The sequence below is a fragment of the Phocoena sinus genome, chromosome 3 (assembly GCF_008692025.1).
Source record: "Phocoena sinus isolate mPhoSin1 chromosome 3, mPhoSin1.pri, whole genome shotgun sequence".
Classification (NCBI taxonomy): Eukaryota; Metazoa; Chordata; class Mammalia; order Artiodactyla; family Phocoenidae; genus Phocoena; species Phocoena sinus.
The window spans coordinates 45224928-45241044 of record NC_045765.1 but is presented as its reverse complement, the minus strand read 5'-3'; the positions used below and the strand labels follow the sequence as shown (position 1 = coordinate 45241044).

Here is a 16117-nt window from a genome sequence, read left to right as displayed (position 1 = left end):
GACCACCTTGCTGAACATACTAAGTGCCAACTACTTGCGGGTGCTGGGGATGCAGCACAGGGGCGAAACAGATGTGGTCCCTGCCCTCATGGTGCTTTTGAGGTAGAGACTGAGCCTTTGATCTAAACCGACCTCCTAATTTTACAGGTGGGAAAACTGAGGCCCAGAGTGAGGAAGAGACTGCTCCAGGTCACTCGGCCTGTCGGTGGCTGAGCCGAGCCCACATTCCTCATCCAGGCCTTGGTTTCCCATCTGTTAGAGGCGACAGAGGCACGTCACCTGGGCTGCAGTCATGACTCAGTGACATTGTGTAGGGGAGAGCTCGGTGTGCATGGCACAGGAGGAAGGAAGGAAGGGAGGAAGATCAATTTCCCACAGGCGGCAAGAGTCGGCAGAGCAGGGCGGGACAGGGAAACCCACACTGAATCACCTCCACCGCTGGGTCCATGGCAACGCTGAAGTGGGTCCAGATGGGGAGGACATGAGCCGGGCCATGCTCGCTCAGGCGGGAGCCCCTGCCAGCAGATCCCGGGGGCGCAGGGCGTGCGGGGGACACAGCCCTGGGAGGGCTTGTGCGTCAGGAAACTGAAGGAGCACTTCATTTCTGTGCAGGCGTCGCCGACACCCAGCCTGGCGTCTCACCAGTCTCCCACCCACTCCCTTTTCCGAAATAATTCTCTCCAGGCTCTGACCACCCCCCACGGGCACCATTCCCCATCCCCGTGGCCCCCAGGCTTGGGTCACACAGGGAGCCAGGCAGGAACAAGGAGGGGCCTTCAATGCATTTGGGGTAGGTAGGAGGAGGATCCCAGGGGGATCCAGCAGCCTTGAACTTGGAGACAGGTCTCCACACCAGAGTCGACACAAATCCAGGTCCCCTAGAGCTGGAAGCCTCAGGACCTGCTCCCTTCCCTCTCACAGACCATGGCTGGGGGTCAGGAGACATGGGTGCTGGTTCTGGACCTGATGCAACTAGCCAAGGCCCCAAAAATCCCTTCCCAGTTTCTTCATCTGTGAAAATAAAATAAAAATATGAGCCCTATCTACCTCATAGAGCTATCGGGAGGTTGCAGGGTAATCCAGATAAGCATGTAAGGGATGTTGATAGCAACCACAACGATCATCGATCATCGTCAGCGCAACAATACAAGAGCTATTATTTGTTGAGCCCTCATGTGCCAAGTCCACTGTGCTAAGAGCTTTGCACATATCACTTCATTTAATCACATAACAATCCCCATAAGGGACACACTGTTACCATCTCCATTATACAGAAGAGAAGACTGAGGCTCAGAGAATATAAGTGACTTGTCCAAGACTCATGGCTAGCAGGCTGCAAAGCCATGATTCAATCACAATGTTTTGAATGTGGGCCTTTGCTCTTGGCTACCACTGTGCTCTGGATCTACACGGGCGAGAGTTGTCTGCTGACACCCTTGAGGGGAAGAGACCATATATGGAGAAACTACCAGTACCGACTCCTGTTGGCTTCTCACACAGAGCTGGCCCATTTCATGGGACCTCATTCTTGTTGATCTTTGAAGGCAGCTATTATTCTCCCCATTGTACAGGTGAGGCAACTGAGGCTCAGAGACTCACGTCCCTTGCCCAAGGTCACAGTCAGCGCTGGAGCTGAGACTATGGTCTTGTTCTTCTTGTTCACAGTCTGGTTCATTCCTCTCTTTAACATCTAGCCAGATGGTTATCTAGTTCTGTCCTGGACATTTCTAGGGACAGAAGAGGTAGGAGTAACCTCAGGAGGATGGAGTGGGCAGGGGACACTTCTCAGAAGTGGAGGCAGAAAGGAAGTTGGGTCTCGGGAGAGAGTAGAAACCCGGGTGGTCTTGGGTCAGAGCCTACACTGGCCTTTCTGCTCCCTTGAGAAAGGGAGTGGCCAGAGTCCCTTCTCTCTATGCGGAGATCTGGAGGGAAGGGGCCTGTGGCTGCCGGGTTATTAGCGGATTAGGGCGTCCTTTTAAAACTTCCTCCCATTACTGCCAAAGGATTATAAGTATCTTCAGACAGTTACACCCATCCTTCCGCAATTATACCTGCCTCTCTTGAGTGCTCCCTGACAGTTTTAACTATGGGTCACGGCATCTTCTGCCTTGAGTATCCACCACTTGGGGTGGGTGGGTTTCAGTGACATTTTGCTCAGGCCTGAGTACAAGCTGAGCAGAAGAGAATGGGGTCCTTGGCAGGCTGGAGGGTCAGGGGATGCAAAGAGATGAGGTGGGCAGCAGCCTGCAGCTCAAGTTTCCTGCCATCAGCTGCTGCCAACTTGAGAGAAGATACGTGGGAAGAAAGTGTCCCATAGGGCTCCTCCTCAGCACTGGTTAGTCCATAGCTCACCAAGAGAGACCCACGCTGTACTTCCCACAAAGTCTCAGCTGGTCATAACTGGCAGGGCTTACTGAGATTATTCTATAGATAATCTTGTGGAGATTCCTAAGTCCAGAGATGGCAAGTGAATTGTCCAAGGTCACACAGTAAGCTGGTGGCAAAGCTATAGCTGGAACCCAGGGTTTCTGCCCCTCAAGTCAGCTGCCGGGCCCTGTGTTAAATGCTTTGCATGGGTTCTTTCTTTTCATCCTCTAAACAACCCTCTGAAGTTCATAATTTTCTTATCTGTTTGACAGATGAGGAAACTACGGCATAACAAGTTTAGGTGACTTGTCAAAGTATCAGGCCAGCGGGTGGAGGAGCTGAGATATGAACCCTGGGAGGTCTGGCCCATGTTTTCAACCACCCTCTGTGCTGCCTTGTCTCCATGGAGACAAGGCAGCAGGCTGTGTTCTTCCACCCACCTGGGGCTGGGGAAAGGTTGTTCAGACTCTGAGGGATGGTGGACAAGCCATAACCCCTTCCTCCTTGGAGACACTCAGGGAGACCTGGGATCCACTGCCAATCCAGCCCCTCCTCTGCCCCTGGCTTTGGGATTCCCACCTTCCCTCCTCTCCAGGCCATTGTTCTGGAGGTCCAGGTTATCTGAAGAATTTGGAGACCTTTCCAACTCTACTGGACACTGCTCAAGGCCTTTGGGGTGGAGATGCGGGTGTGCATCTGGGTTGTCAGAGGAGCCCTGCCCCTGGCCATGTCTATCTTGCTGAGGCAAAGGAGTCAGCACCCATGATGAGAGCTGATCCCTGGGCCAAGGACAAGGCCCCTGCTCCTCAGGCCCGTGGAAAAGAGGGCAGACAGAAAGGCAAGGTGCTGCCCACTCTCCCTCCCCCCACCCCCCGACCACGGTGACTCTAATAGGGGTGATGGTGTAGGAGCAGGGCTCACAGGTTCTCATAGACCTCACACGTGTACCCACACATACTCGCTCACACTCCCTACAAACACATGTGTATGCGCAATGATATCTACACACCATGTTCTTATGCAAATGCTCGTGTATATGTTCACAACTGCACACACATGCACACACACGCATGCTCTCAGACACCAACACACCCGTGCATGGGGTAGACATTGGCACACACCCTCCCACAGATGCCCCCCTCATCCATGCATGCTTGACTTTCACATGTGGACACATGTGTCAGATTTGCGTACATAACAGTCCCACCTGAAAACATACAAGCACACATATTCCCTCCCTTCGATACAGGTTAAAAGCATGTTCCTTTCTCCATTTTCTTTTGCTCACACACCTACACCGTGCAATCTCTCTTGCAGGCACTCACTCGCTCCTACAGTCATATCCACTCTGCGCACCCACCGTCACATACCCACATACAGACCGAACCACTTTCTGTCCTGCCTTTCCCCCATCTCTTTCACTTTCATACCCACCCACACAGTAATCCTAGCCTCCCTCCCTCCCTCCCTCTCTCTCTCTCTCTCTCTCCCACACAGTTTGTTTCCTGGTTTCTCACAGGCTGGGCTGTAGCACGTGTACTCACAGAGCAGGCCTGCCTGATGCCGATCCCCAGGACCCCTTCAGTGCCCAGCTCCACCCCCCCACCGTCACCTGGGGCAGCCCCAGCACAGGAGCAGCCACCGGGTCGGAGGGATTCTCTGAAGCCATGAAGCCAAGCAGAGGGTCAGCAGCCAGGGAGGGTTTGTCCCTTCTGTCACCTGACTCCATGCACTCTAAGCCACCCACTGGGGACAGGGGACGTCTCAAAACCAGGCCACTTGCACCTCTGCATTTCACAGAACCTTGGGTGAGTGGGCTTACATCAGCACATTTCTAACTTCCTCTAGCAGAAATCTAAACACAGAACCTTGATATAAAGGACACAAAAGTGGAACCATCCTGGTTAAAGGGGTGGGGTACTTGGAACCCAGGGAAACTTCGGTGAAAACCCAGGACAGCGTTTTTTCCACGTGCTTTGTTGGGGGCGTGAAAGGTGCTTCTTATCAGCCCAGTTTCCAAGCCCATTGCTAGCCCCTCCACCACTGGGAGGGGGCACGTGATTGTGGAAGTCTTGACTTTTCACAGCATCCCCACTAGATTCTGATGTGCAATGACCCTTGCCATGGGGGCTCTGAACGTCACTGCCCTTGTTGTTGCTGGCCCACTAGTTAAGACAGTGGATGGCCCCAGACTGCCTGGGAGGTGACAGCCTTCCTCAACCTCTATGTGCCAAGGCCTACTTAGGCAGTCCTACCTGCCTAAGTCCTAGACAGTCATTCTAGTTACTGGGGCTGAGAAGGGAGAGGACGGGCCTAAGAGGGTACTGCATCTGGGTCTGAAAGGAAACGGGCTGGGGAGATGAGAGGTGGTGTCAGTTATGGGGACTCACAAAGACAGACTTAAAATGGGGTAAGTGGGAAGGATAGAGAAAAGAGGGGGGCATGAAATAGATGGGAGAGACATGAAGAAACTGAGTGAAATAGAAAGCAGAAGGATTCAGGGACCCATCGAGAGACACAAAAATTGAGGAGGAAACAGAGAGACAGACAATCAATCAGCAGAGACTGAGGCCAGGGAGAGGAAAGAGGCAGAGAGAGGAGACCCGAGGGGAGATGGGAGGCCTAGCCCGCGGAGGAGGGAGTCGCACCTCCGAGGGCTGGGCGGGGCGGCGGGGCGGGCGGCGCTAGGGCCCCGGGGAGCGAGCGGCAGGAGCGTGGCTCGCCAGCCCGCCCAGCCCTCCCGGCTCCCGGTCCCGGAGCAGCCTGCTAGGCGGTGGAGTGGGCTGTGGCGGAGGTTAGGAGGGGGCGCCAGGCGCGGGGGGGGGGGGGGGGGGGTGGGTGGGTCGGCGGGGGTCTCGATCGGGGCGGGGCGCGCTGACGGACGTGGCCAGGTGCGCGGAGGTGGTGGCGCCGGTGAGCTCGGGGACCGCGCGCGGAGGCTGGAGGTGAGTGAGGGGCGCCGGCCGGGCAGGGGTGCCGGTGCCGAGCGAGCCTCGCCCCTTCCCACCTGTGCCGGTCTAGGCGCCGCCCATGTGGAGGTGGCACGTCTGGGCTCCAGTCCCCACACGCAGGGTGACCTTGGCTGAGTCGCTGCTACACTCTGGGCCTCAGTTTCCCCACCTGTACGGTGGGGTGGAGGCGGGGACCTGGGGAAATCTCGAAGCTCCGCGGCAGCTCAGCAGCACGCCCCGAAGCCGGGCTGCGTGGGAGCTCCAGCCCTCGAGCCCCAGCCCGCAAGCAGATCGCGGCCGGGGCAGCCGCGGGCTGCCGGGTGGGCGACAGCCGGAGGTGTGCGCCCCCCCGGCCCGCTCTGGGGAAGGGGGAAACGGCTTGACTCCGGGAAGTGGCGGGTTGGGTTCTGCCGGGGGTTGACCAACATGGGCGCCTGTGGGGCAGCGGCAACGGCGTCTGCTGGGCCCGGGCCCTCACCCCTTACCGCGGGCGGGGCGCCCGGGTCCGGCTGTGCGGGCGAGGCACGCAGGACGCGGAACCCGCAGACCGCGGGGAACACCGGCGCGAGCCCCACCTGGGGAAATCGAGGCCTTTCCTGAGTGCCTATGGGGGAGAGGGGGACCTGTCCTAAGGACTCCACACCGCATTCTCACAGTTTGCCCAGTCTGCCAAGGTGAGCGCGGAGGCCCTAGAGGTGAAGGGCGGGGCTCCTATCTAACCACTACACCGTGGAATCGGGGGGCTCCATCCAGATCCCGGACAGGACCTTTCTGAGAACTCGGGAGAAAAGGCCTCCCTCCTCCCCACCTCCACCCCAAGTTATAGGCTAACTCTGGATGGGGACAGGACCTCCCGTGTTCCGTGCCTGGGTTGTTCACAGGGACAAGAGCCAGTGGGGAAGCAGCACGCGCCCCAGTCCCTGTCCTACCCTGAGTGGCAGGTGACACTGGAGTAAACCACCTTGCTCCGTGAGCTTGCGGCAAGCCTCCTGCCCTCTCTGGCTCCCAGTGAGAGGGTGGGCGGGTGGCCCCTGAGGGGCTAACTGCGTTGGAGACAGCAGCACTGGTAGTGGCTGTAGTGGCAGTCGGAGGTTGTCCCAGCCCTGTCATGTTGCACGATTAGGATGAGATAGGATGCTGCTCAGAGGGACCAGGGTATGCTGGGGTAGGGGGCTGGGAGCCTTGCTGATGCCAGCCTGACTGTCACCACCCCCGGGCCTGGCCCCCACCCTGTGTTGGGGGACAGCACCACAAACAAACTGATGTCCTCCTCCCAGTGCTTTGCTGTGTTATCTCAGGCAGTGGAATGGGACCTCAAGGGAGGTGAAAATACTTTGTTTGCTTGAGAGGTGGGGGAACACCTGCCTCCGTGTCTCCCTGTGGGATCTTGGGTTGGTTCCTCTTCCTCTCTCTCTTATCTGTACAACGAGGGGAACGGACTAGGATCATTCTGGTTTGATATTCAGAGAACTTCCCAAAAGCAAACTGTTCGCTGCTATGCTACCTTGGCTCCCCATCGCCACTTTGCAGGCCTTGAAATGGCTCCCCCCCCACACCCCCAGACTAGTACCTAAATAAAACTGTTGTTGGAATCAGCATTTACATTATTAAAATAAGGCCTTTTAACTCCTTCCCTCCCTTGTTATCTGTTGCCTTTCCTCTAAGGTAAAAAAAATAATAATAAAGCAAAAAGAAAAAAATCCTGTGGCATTCGGGGCCTGGTTCCCAACTGATCCCTAGCCTCTGCAGTCAGCACTTTATCTAATCTCCCCATTTTAGAGTTGGGGAGACTGAGGCCGGGGAGGGGAAGAGATTTGCTCAGGGTGGTTCTGTGAAGAGAAGGCAGCAGAGCCCCCTTTCCTTGGGACAGAGCAGCTCCTTGACAAGCAGGAGGGGCCAGTGTGGCAGAGGGGCACCTGGAGAGACGGGAGAAGCACAGGAGGAACCTTTTCTCCATCTCCTCTCTACCCCTAGTCGTACTCTATCTCCCTGGATGACACGTGTCTCCCTGAGCCCAGTGCACAGCCCTGGGCGCTGGGATGGGCAGGGGTCATCACACTTTCTCCACCGGCCAAGGCTGCTATCCCACAAGGCTGAACACACCTCCAGGCCTAGGGGCCCAGCCTGGGAGGCACCTTTTCCTTCAGGGCAGCTCCCAGGCTTCCAGACATGAGCTCATCGGAGATGCTGATGCCAGGAAGGGAGGGACAGAGTGGGAAGCAGGCTGGGCTGCCCAGAATGGGGCACCAAAGGCCCCTGGGGCAGTGGAGGGACGCTGTTGTCAAGGACTAGCAGGCTCTGGCCCCACTGTAGTGTGAAGGCAGGGACAAGATAGGCCAACAGAGGGTCAACTGGGGTGGGGATGGGGACAGGCCAAGTGCTCTGGGCCATAGTGCAGAGTTGCAGGTGCTAGACCGACCTCTGCCACTTGCTTGCTGTATGACCTTGGGTGAATCCCTTGCCCTCTGTGGACCTCAGTGTCCCTGTCTAGCAATGGGGTGCGTGGATCCTTAGGTACTGGGGTTACAATAGTGAACAAGATAGACTGGTCCCTGCCCTCAAGATTGCTCTTTAATTGGGGAAATAGCCAAGAAAAAGGGAAGCAAAGAAATCAGCAAGATAGTTTCAGATAGATAAAAGTAGCATGAAAAACAAAAAGCCACATTGCTAAGATGAAGAGCACTTAGAGGGGTTCTTTGTCTTGGTGGTTAGGGAAGGCCTCTCTCTGGAGGTGACATTGGATCAACACCCTGAATGTTATTTGAAGGTGTGATCATGGCTGCCTTTGTGGAGTTGGCATGTCCAGAACTTGGGTCTAGAAGAATGGGAGGGATTTGGTTGGGAGAAAGTGTGTTTCAGAGGCTGGTGAAAGGTCTAAACTAAGAGCTGGGGGAAGGGAGTGGGGTGGGCACTGGCTGTAGGTTATGAAAATACCTTCATTCCTCAGGGCTTCAGGCTGTCCACCCAAAGGAACCCAGGCCTGCGATCTGGTCACAGGGGCAGCTGGGCTCTACCAGGCGTGTGTGTGTGTGTGTGTGTGTGTGTGTGTGTGTGAATTCAGAGTCCTTTGTGAAGTGTCCCTGGACACTGTGGCTCAATTGCTACCCAGTGTGGCCAGAGGAGAAGTCAATGTGGGGACAGCCTCCAGGCCCTGTAATTCCAGAGGCTCACAAAAGCCCTCTCTCTCCGAAATGAAATCTTTACCAACTGGCCACTGCCTGAAATTCCATCATCCTAGCTTCAACTTTTCCACTCAGTGAGGCAGTATAGTATAGTGCTGTGTTGACCCTACCCTACCCTACCCTTCTCTGTCCAGCCTCCCAGGGCTGCTGCAGGTGACGCAAAATTCGGTCTACTCCTGTGCTAGCTGTTTCCTGCGTGTCTAATACACAGATCCTGTGGTTGGACCCCTGGATTCTCTCCCCAGCTTGCTGGGAGATCTTGAGTGTGTTATATAACCTCTCTAGGCTTTTGTTTCCTCATCTATAAAATAGAAACAATAACAGACCCTACCTTGTACTGTTGTTCTGAAAATTAAATGAGATGATAAAAATAACTATTACCTATTAAATAGTATTATAATGTTTTGATCTCTGTTAAAATAGCAAGCCCTGGAGAAGAGGGATACTCGCTGAAGACTCATATCTCGGTATATGTTACTTTTTGACGTTTAGCCAGGAACAGGTTTGATAGTGGGAGGATGGGCACAGTATGGTGGAAAAGGGCCTGGATCGAGCTTCAGGAATGGATACTTGAACCTCCAGCCTTAGCCAACAAGCTGGTGGTCTTGGACAAATCATTTGCTTCCTCTGGGGCTCAGACTTTGGTTCTGAGCTACTATGAAATGGACTAAGAAGGATATAAGGGGATGGTGAGCGTGAAAGAGCTCGACAGACGCGAAAGCCACTGGGCTGGCAGGAAGGGTGGTCAGCAGGGTGGGTCAGGAAGGGGCAGGCTGGATGAGCCTCAGAGACAGGAGAGTGGGCTGACGTGAGACTCTTGCATGTAATCCTCTGGAATAAAATCTTTTGGAGACGAAGAGTGTTCGATAGGTAAAAGCCAAAGTTCTTGAAAAATGGTTAACATTTATGGTAACTTACTATGTGCCAGGGTGTTTTAAGTTCTTTACATGTCACCAACTCTATGAAGTAAGTCCTGTTATTATCAACATTTTACAGATGGGAAACTGAGGCACAGAGAGGTTAAGTGAGTTTCCCAAGGTCACACAGTGGTAACTGGCCAGGTTCAAACCTAGGCAGTCTGGCCTCAAAGCCCATGTGCTTAACTCCTGCACGACATGCTCTCTCCTGCCTTAGGTGGAGTGCCAGAGGCTCAGAGGGGCCAAGCCACGTGCTTAATAACACACCTCTTTGCCCTTTGATCCTCATCATCTCTGCCCCTCAGGTGCTGGAAGGGGGAGCCTCACTGGGTCTGGGGCCTGGGGTTCTGAGGTTGACCCTTGAGCCAGCTCAGCCTCTTATCTTCTCCCCTCATCCCCTGGGAGTAGGTCAGGGAGGATCACGTGTGCCCTGGGAATGCTGTGGGCAAAGGAGGCTCTGCCAGGGCCTGACAAGTGAGCGTCATTAGTGTGGTGAAGCTTGAGTGGATCCCAAGAGCCTGAGCTGTAATAAACTGTCATGGAGCCTGGCATGACTCTCTTCACTGTACGGACGGGGTAAACTGAGGTCAGAGAGTCCAGGGACAGGCCCAAGCCCACACAGGCTCCCTGAGTCTCTGGTACTGGCTTCTGGGCTGCTTAGGACTTGTGGGTTTCGTGACGATTTGGGACTTGGGGACCCTCCCACCAATCTCCAAGGTGGCCCCTGGTCTCAGCCAGGACATGATTCCTAATATGTACCCTTTAGGAGGGCACATGAAGTTGGGGGATGGGGAGGGTGCTGATTAAAAAATAGACCGTCAAGCGCATGTGGAACAGGCCTGCCACCACCCAGCTTGAGCCAGTTGGCTCCCCTATGCCCAGCTGCCAGGCCCCACTCAGGGCTCCTGCTGGGGGCCCCGCCCACCCCAACCCTGGCTCTGGGCCTGAGGCTGGATGCTCCCAGCCACCTCCTCTCCGCTCCTCCTCCACGCCTGCCCCGCCTCCAGCCAGATGGTGCCCTCACTCAGTCTGGGTGGGCCTGTTGGCTTTAAGCTGTGCCACGGGGGGGTCTGGTGTCACCACACACTGGCTGTGTGGCCTTGAATGAGGCCCTTTCCCTCTCTGGGCCTCAAACATGGATGAGTAAAGCTACCAGTTAAAGCTCTTTCTAGCTTTCAGAGCCTTTCCCAGATTCTACCTCTCATTTAGACCGGACAAACAGCGCTCCCCATTCAGAGAGGTATTATGACCTATGAAGGCCACTCAGCTGGAGCGTAGCAGAGCAGAGGATTAGACCCACATAATCTTGCAAGTCCTGGTCCTTTACAACTTCTCCAGGGTGAGCGAGGTCACTGGGAAACATGGAGGTAGATGTCAGCACTGGTTTTATTCATTGATTCCCTCATTCGGTCAGGAAATGTTTATTGAGCCCAGCTATGGCCTAGGCACGGGGGCAGGAACATAGCAGAGAAATGATAGCCGAGGTCCCTGCCCTGCGGGACCTCCTTACCATGGGGCAGGGCAGACTGACACTAAAACAAATGACGATGGAATTACAAATCTCATGAGAGTTTGGAAGAGAGGTAGAGGGTGCTGTGGTAGAGGAATGTGACGTCCCAGGATAGGCGCACCCTCCCTGAGACCTGTAAACATACCTGAAGGAGGAGAAGTATGGCCAGAAAGGGACAACTGAGGGGTATGGGAGGAAAGGGTTCTAGGCAAAAGCAGCAGCCAGTGCAAAGGCCCTGAGGTGCGAAGTGTTTGGTTCCTGTCTGAGCACTTGAAGGAAGGCCAGCGTGGCTGGCGTGTAGGGAGGGCAAACACCATGAGGGGAGCTGCAGCCTGGCATGGAGGGGCAGTGGGGCTAGTCATGCAGGGCCTGGAGCCTGCAAAGGGGTTTGAGGCCAAGCCTAGGAAGGAGGAGCTGTTCCTAGTGTCGGTCTTACAGGCTGATCTTGCCTCCTTTCTTTTCTGCTTTCCTTCCGACACCCATCCTGATAGTGCAGTGGGCCCCCCGCCCCCCCCCCCCCCCATGCACTCCCCCAGCCACTTCTCAGTATGACTGAATGCAGACTGCTCAGACCTCATCTTCCTCTATCTGGATCTTGTTTGCATTTTAATAGCCCCCTGTTTCATCCTGCCTTCCAGGAGGGTACCAGCCCCTTGGGCCTCAAATGCAAACTGATGAGGGCATGATTTTGAGCAAGGGGCTGCAGTCACTTCAGCTGAGCGCCTCTGTTCCGGTGGATTCTTATTTCCTCTTATGCCTTGTGGGAGCCTGTGGACCCCAGGAGGTTCAGCTTTTGGCTGAATGAAGGCCCGCCCCCCGGACCGACTCCTGCTGCCTGAAACTGCTGTCCGTCCCCTGTCCCACTCCAGCCACCTCCATTCAACCCCAGAGGCCCTCTAGGACCAAGCCCCAGGAGGATTCAGGAGGCCTGTGTTCTGAGCCTAGCTCTGCTGTATGCTTTCGGGCACATCCATTTTCCTTTCTGGGCCTCGGTTTCTCCATCTAGTTTATAGGGAAATACTCTAGTTTTTCTGTACTCATGGTATGGCAATCATGTACGCGATATCAGCCTCCCCCAGAAGCTTCTTAGAAATGCAGACTCTGAGGCCGCACCCCAGACCTCCTGAATCAGAATCTGAAATTTTAACAACAACCCTGAGTAACCATGTTAAAGCATGGGAAGCGCTAAGTCAGTCCTTTCTCAACTTAAAAAAAATTTTTAATTAAAAGCTATAGAATCTTCTTCTCTCTCCGAAGTCTTACAGATGAAAACACATTAAGAGGAGAACCGCCCACTCTGTTCATCACATGACTGGGGGTGGGGATCGTGGGGTATGGGCTAGGGACATGGGCTTTATTGGGATGGGCAGCAGAAGGGAGGAGGAAAAGAAACAGCCCCATTGGGCGAGGGTGGGTGGTGCCCCGTCTCCTCAGGCCTCTCCTGACCAGGTGTCCCCCAGGAGCCCTTTCAGCTCAGACCTCCAGGGTCCTCAGTTTGATGGGTTTGGAAAGGTGGGCTTGAAGAAAGGACGCCTGATGGGCCACAGTCTAGCGATGCCTTTTCCTGCTTGTCCCCATCTTGGTGTCCTCCTCTCTTCCCTGAGAAATCCCCGAAAGGGTAGCTGGTGCTATTCTTAGCATGACAGGATGGCGAGCAGAGAATGTGCTAGTGCATTATTTATGCCTCTGTGTCAACAGGATTGCACTCAGGTCTCCCAGAACATGGCCCTCCCCAGCGGCCTTCATCAGTGTCTTCCCAGGACCCGTGACCCATCCCTCTGGCCCCGAGCATCTCTGCTCTGTGCATCCAGCCCCCACGCCGGGAAATGGGTCATGAAAGACAATGATGAGCTGGGATCAGGAAGAAGTTCGAGACGATATCTCACTTCTCACCCATTCGGGTGCATGTTAATCAAGCATACGACACGTGGTAGGTGTGGGTGCCCTGATGACCGCTGTGTGGGTTCCTGCCTTCCGGGAGCTCACACTTTAGCCTGCAAGTTAGTGGTGCTCCAGCATTGCAGAAGCGTGTGTGCCAGGCGAGATGCTGGGTACTTCGCACAAAAGACCTTATCCTCACAATCACCCTGAAGGATAGGAATTAGGAGACCCCTTCGCAGAGGAGGAAACTGAGGCTTAGCATATACAAGGTAGTGATCTGCTCAGGTGGGATCCGGACTCAGGTTGGCTGGAACAGAAACACCATTCCCGATCAAACGGTAGCATGGAGCATTAGGGCTTTGGGAACACCCTGCCCTACCCAGTGAGAAGGGCATTTCAGCTGGAAGGAAATTAACCAGCTGAGGTTGTCCCATTGTCGGTGAACCCCAAGTGACTGGAAAAGTCAGTGCACCTGGAGTGGAAGGACTGTGTTTGCTGTGTACACAATGCCCACTGTGGGCTGGGAGGCAAAACGTGACAAGGCCCCGAGGTGGCACATCTAACGAAGCTGGCCCAAGGACTCTGGCTGGGAGCCAAAGACCTGTGTTCTGTGAGATTCTGGCCAGGCCCCTTGACCTTTCTCTGCCTCGGTTTTCTAGTCTTTAAAATAGCATCACAATCCCTGCTCTACTTCTTTCTCTGACGGATGTGAAGCTGCTAGGAAAACTATAAAAGTGTGTGCACGTTCAAGGATGGTGTATGATCACTACATATAATTACTTATGTAAATATATTTTCTCAAACTTACTTTTTGTTGACGTGGGTCTCTCTGCCAGACTATGTTCCAAGCATTTCCCAATATGTTCATTTAATTATAAACACATTTATAAAATCATGAGCTCTAAAGCCCACTGGGTCCCCAACCTAGCTGTGCTTCAGAACCCCTCAGGGAGACTGTTAACATGCATATTCTGCAGTCCCGGGTCTGGGGCGGAGCCCAGGAATCGGCATGTTGGACACACTCCCTGAGAAATTCTGCCGCACCCACAGGTTTCCGATCTGGGCCAGAGAGGGGACAGGACTTGCCTGAGGCCTCGCGATGTGTTGGAGACCAGGTTGCGACTGAAACCCAGGCCTGAAGCTCGCAGTCTGGCCTTTTCCTTCGACTCGTCAGCTGCCCCCTGAGCTCCCTAAAGGCATGAAGCCAGGGATGCGGATGGCTGTGTTGAGCGATGATGCCAGTAGCGGCTGATCCTGTTTACGGTGCTGTGCTAGGCATTTTACATGGCTTTTCTATTTAACTGCAGTCGGGGTAGAAAAGGGGGCATTCTCCACAGCAACATGCTCCCTTGGGACATTTGAGCAGCAGGGGGCCGATTTTAATGTAGCCCTGGAAACGGGAAACCATGACTGAGGTGCAGAGATATGGAGAAGTGAATTTAAAACCACGCCATCGGGGCACTTGCCCGCCAGGCAAGGGTGGTCTGGTAACTCAGAGACAGGGCAGGCTGGCAGGAGGGAGACACACACGTCCGCTCCCTGAGGTGTGTGCCCCACCGCACGTGCACCTGCGTCAGTGTGCCACCTGAGTACCTGTGTGTCTCCACACGCATACCGACGGGTGCTATGTGCGCACACACCCCTCTATGGGTGCACACGCAAAGAGCACCTTTGTGTGTGGGGGTGTGTGCAGGGGAAGATATACTATTGCTGGCTAGGCTCTCCCCAGCATTAGGGAGCTGTCCAGAATGTGTGTGTTGCAGGGTGTGTGTGTGCGTGTGTGCGCGCAAGCACAAATGGTTGCGATGCAGGGGGATCCCTGAGACCCTGCAGGCCACTAGAAAGACCACTAGAGAAGCCGGTTTCCTTATTCACGTCCCACCTCCACATTACGTGCACCATCCTCAACCTGCCAGGTGCGAGCCTGCCTAGGGACCTTAGCACTAGCTGTTCCCTCTGCCTGGTCTTTCCTCCCCTAGAAATGCACAAGCCTCACTCCCTCACCTTCTTCACTTCTTCACTCTGGTGTGACTTCTCAGTGATGCCTCCTTTGATTACCTTATTCACCTTTGCATACCACTCCCCACCCTGTGCAGTCTGTATATCTCCCACCCCTGCTTTATTTTTCTCTATAGAATTTATTATAGAATAGAGTAAGATTATAGATATATCACATAATGAGATTATAGAAATAGTCTTATTTTTTGGCTCCCGTGCTAGAAGGCAAGCAGGGCTTTATCTGTTTCTCTTCGTGGCTGTGAACAGTGCCTGGCCCTTAGTCGGTGTGCAGTAGATATCAGGTGAGTGAATGAGTTCATACACCACCTATACTTGTTTTCTTTAAATTGTCTAACTTTTGTTGCTGAGATATCCACTTTCACCTCTCCCTAAGCAGTAATATACCTTTGATGGATTTATTATCTTCCTTTTCTAATACACATGTGAAATTTACATAACGAGTAAGATGTTATTAAGTATCAGGGTACCACTTAAATCCTTTTGCTCCCACTAGAGGTGTGGGGGTACCACACTCTAGGAATCACTGGTCCAGGCCAATCCCTTCTCTGAAACAAACACATGGACAAACTGAATCCCAAGGAGGGTCAGGAACTAGTCCAGCATCTCACCCATATTGTGACAGAACAGACTGGAACTAAATTCCCTGACCTCTAGCCTGCTTTCCTTTTGCAGTCTGAGGGACAAGGGGACGGTTCAGCCTCTCCTCTGGCTGGAGACTCCTCCAGCTGGAGGGGAGCCACACATGCCTGGTAACCGGCGAATGGCATGAGGGGATGGCAGGGTCGGTAGCCTCCTGCCCGCTCAGGACCACAGCACCCTCCTGGCTGCAGGACTGCGTACTGAGTGGTGGGAGCCTCGGCCATACCTTCCCTCCCAGGAGTCTTGGGTCTGGGGCCATCCAAGGGGGCCTGGGCGCTCACATCCAGTAAGAGGCAGACCTGGTATTCAAACCTGGTTCTCTCCTGCTACGGCACAGTTAGCTAGAGGTTGACACTGGGGTTCCCTTGCTGAGAGGATGCTGGAGGGGGAGGGGAAGGTTGGGCTGTGCCAGACTATGAGCGGAAGAGGGAGACCAGCCCCAGAGAGGGCTGGAGAAGGGAGGGAGACAGACAGCGCCCTAGCCTGGTACAGTTATACAAAGGTAGGTTTGTGCAAAAGGCTGAAGTTAAATCCCCCTCAGGTGTGCACAATGTTTTATGCTATAGAAATTGTGCATCTCATTTGCTCAGCAGTGACTCTGCAAAGCAGCTGTAATCATCCCTGGTTTACTGACGAGGAAGTTGAGACTCA

At 54.3% G+C, this 16117-nt stretch overlaps 1 protein-coding gene across 3 annotated transcripts in view; it reads left to right on the top strand.

Annotated features, from left to right (window-relative positions):
* SYNPO (synaptopodin) overlaps positions 1-16117 on the top strand; it is a 77871-nt gene that overhangs the window by 18033 nt on the left and 43721 nt on the right. Inside the window, exon 1 of one of the 3 annotated variants that reach the window (XM_032625769.1) lies at positions 5067-5161. The exons of the other annotated variants lie outside the window; for them this stretch is intronic. The gene's annotated coding sequence lies outside the window, so the exon portion shown is untranslated. Of the gene's footprint in view, positions 1-5066; positions 5162-16117 lie in introns of those variants that run through there. 3 annotated transcript variants of the gene reach the window in all.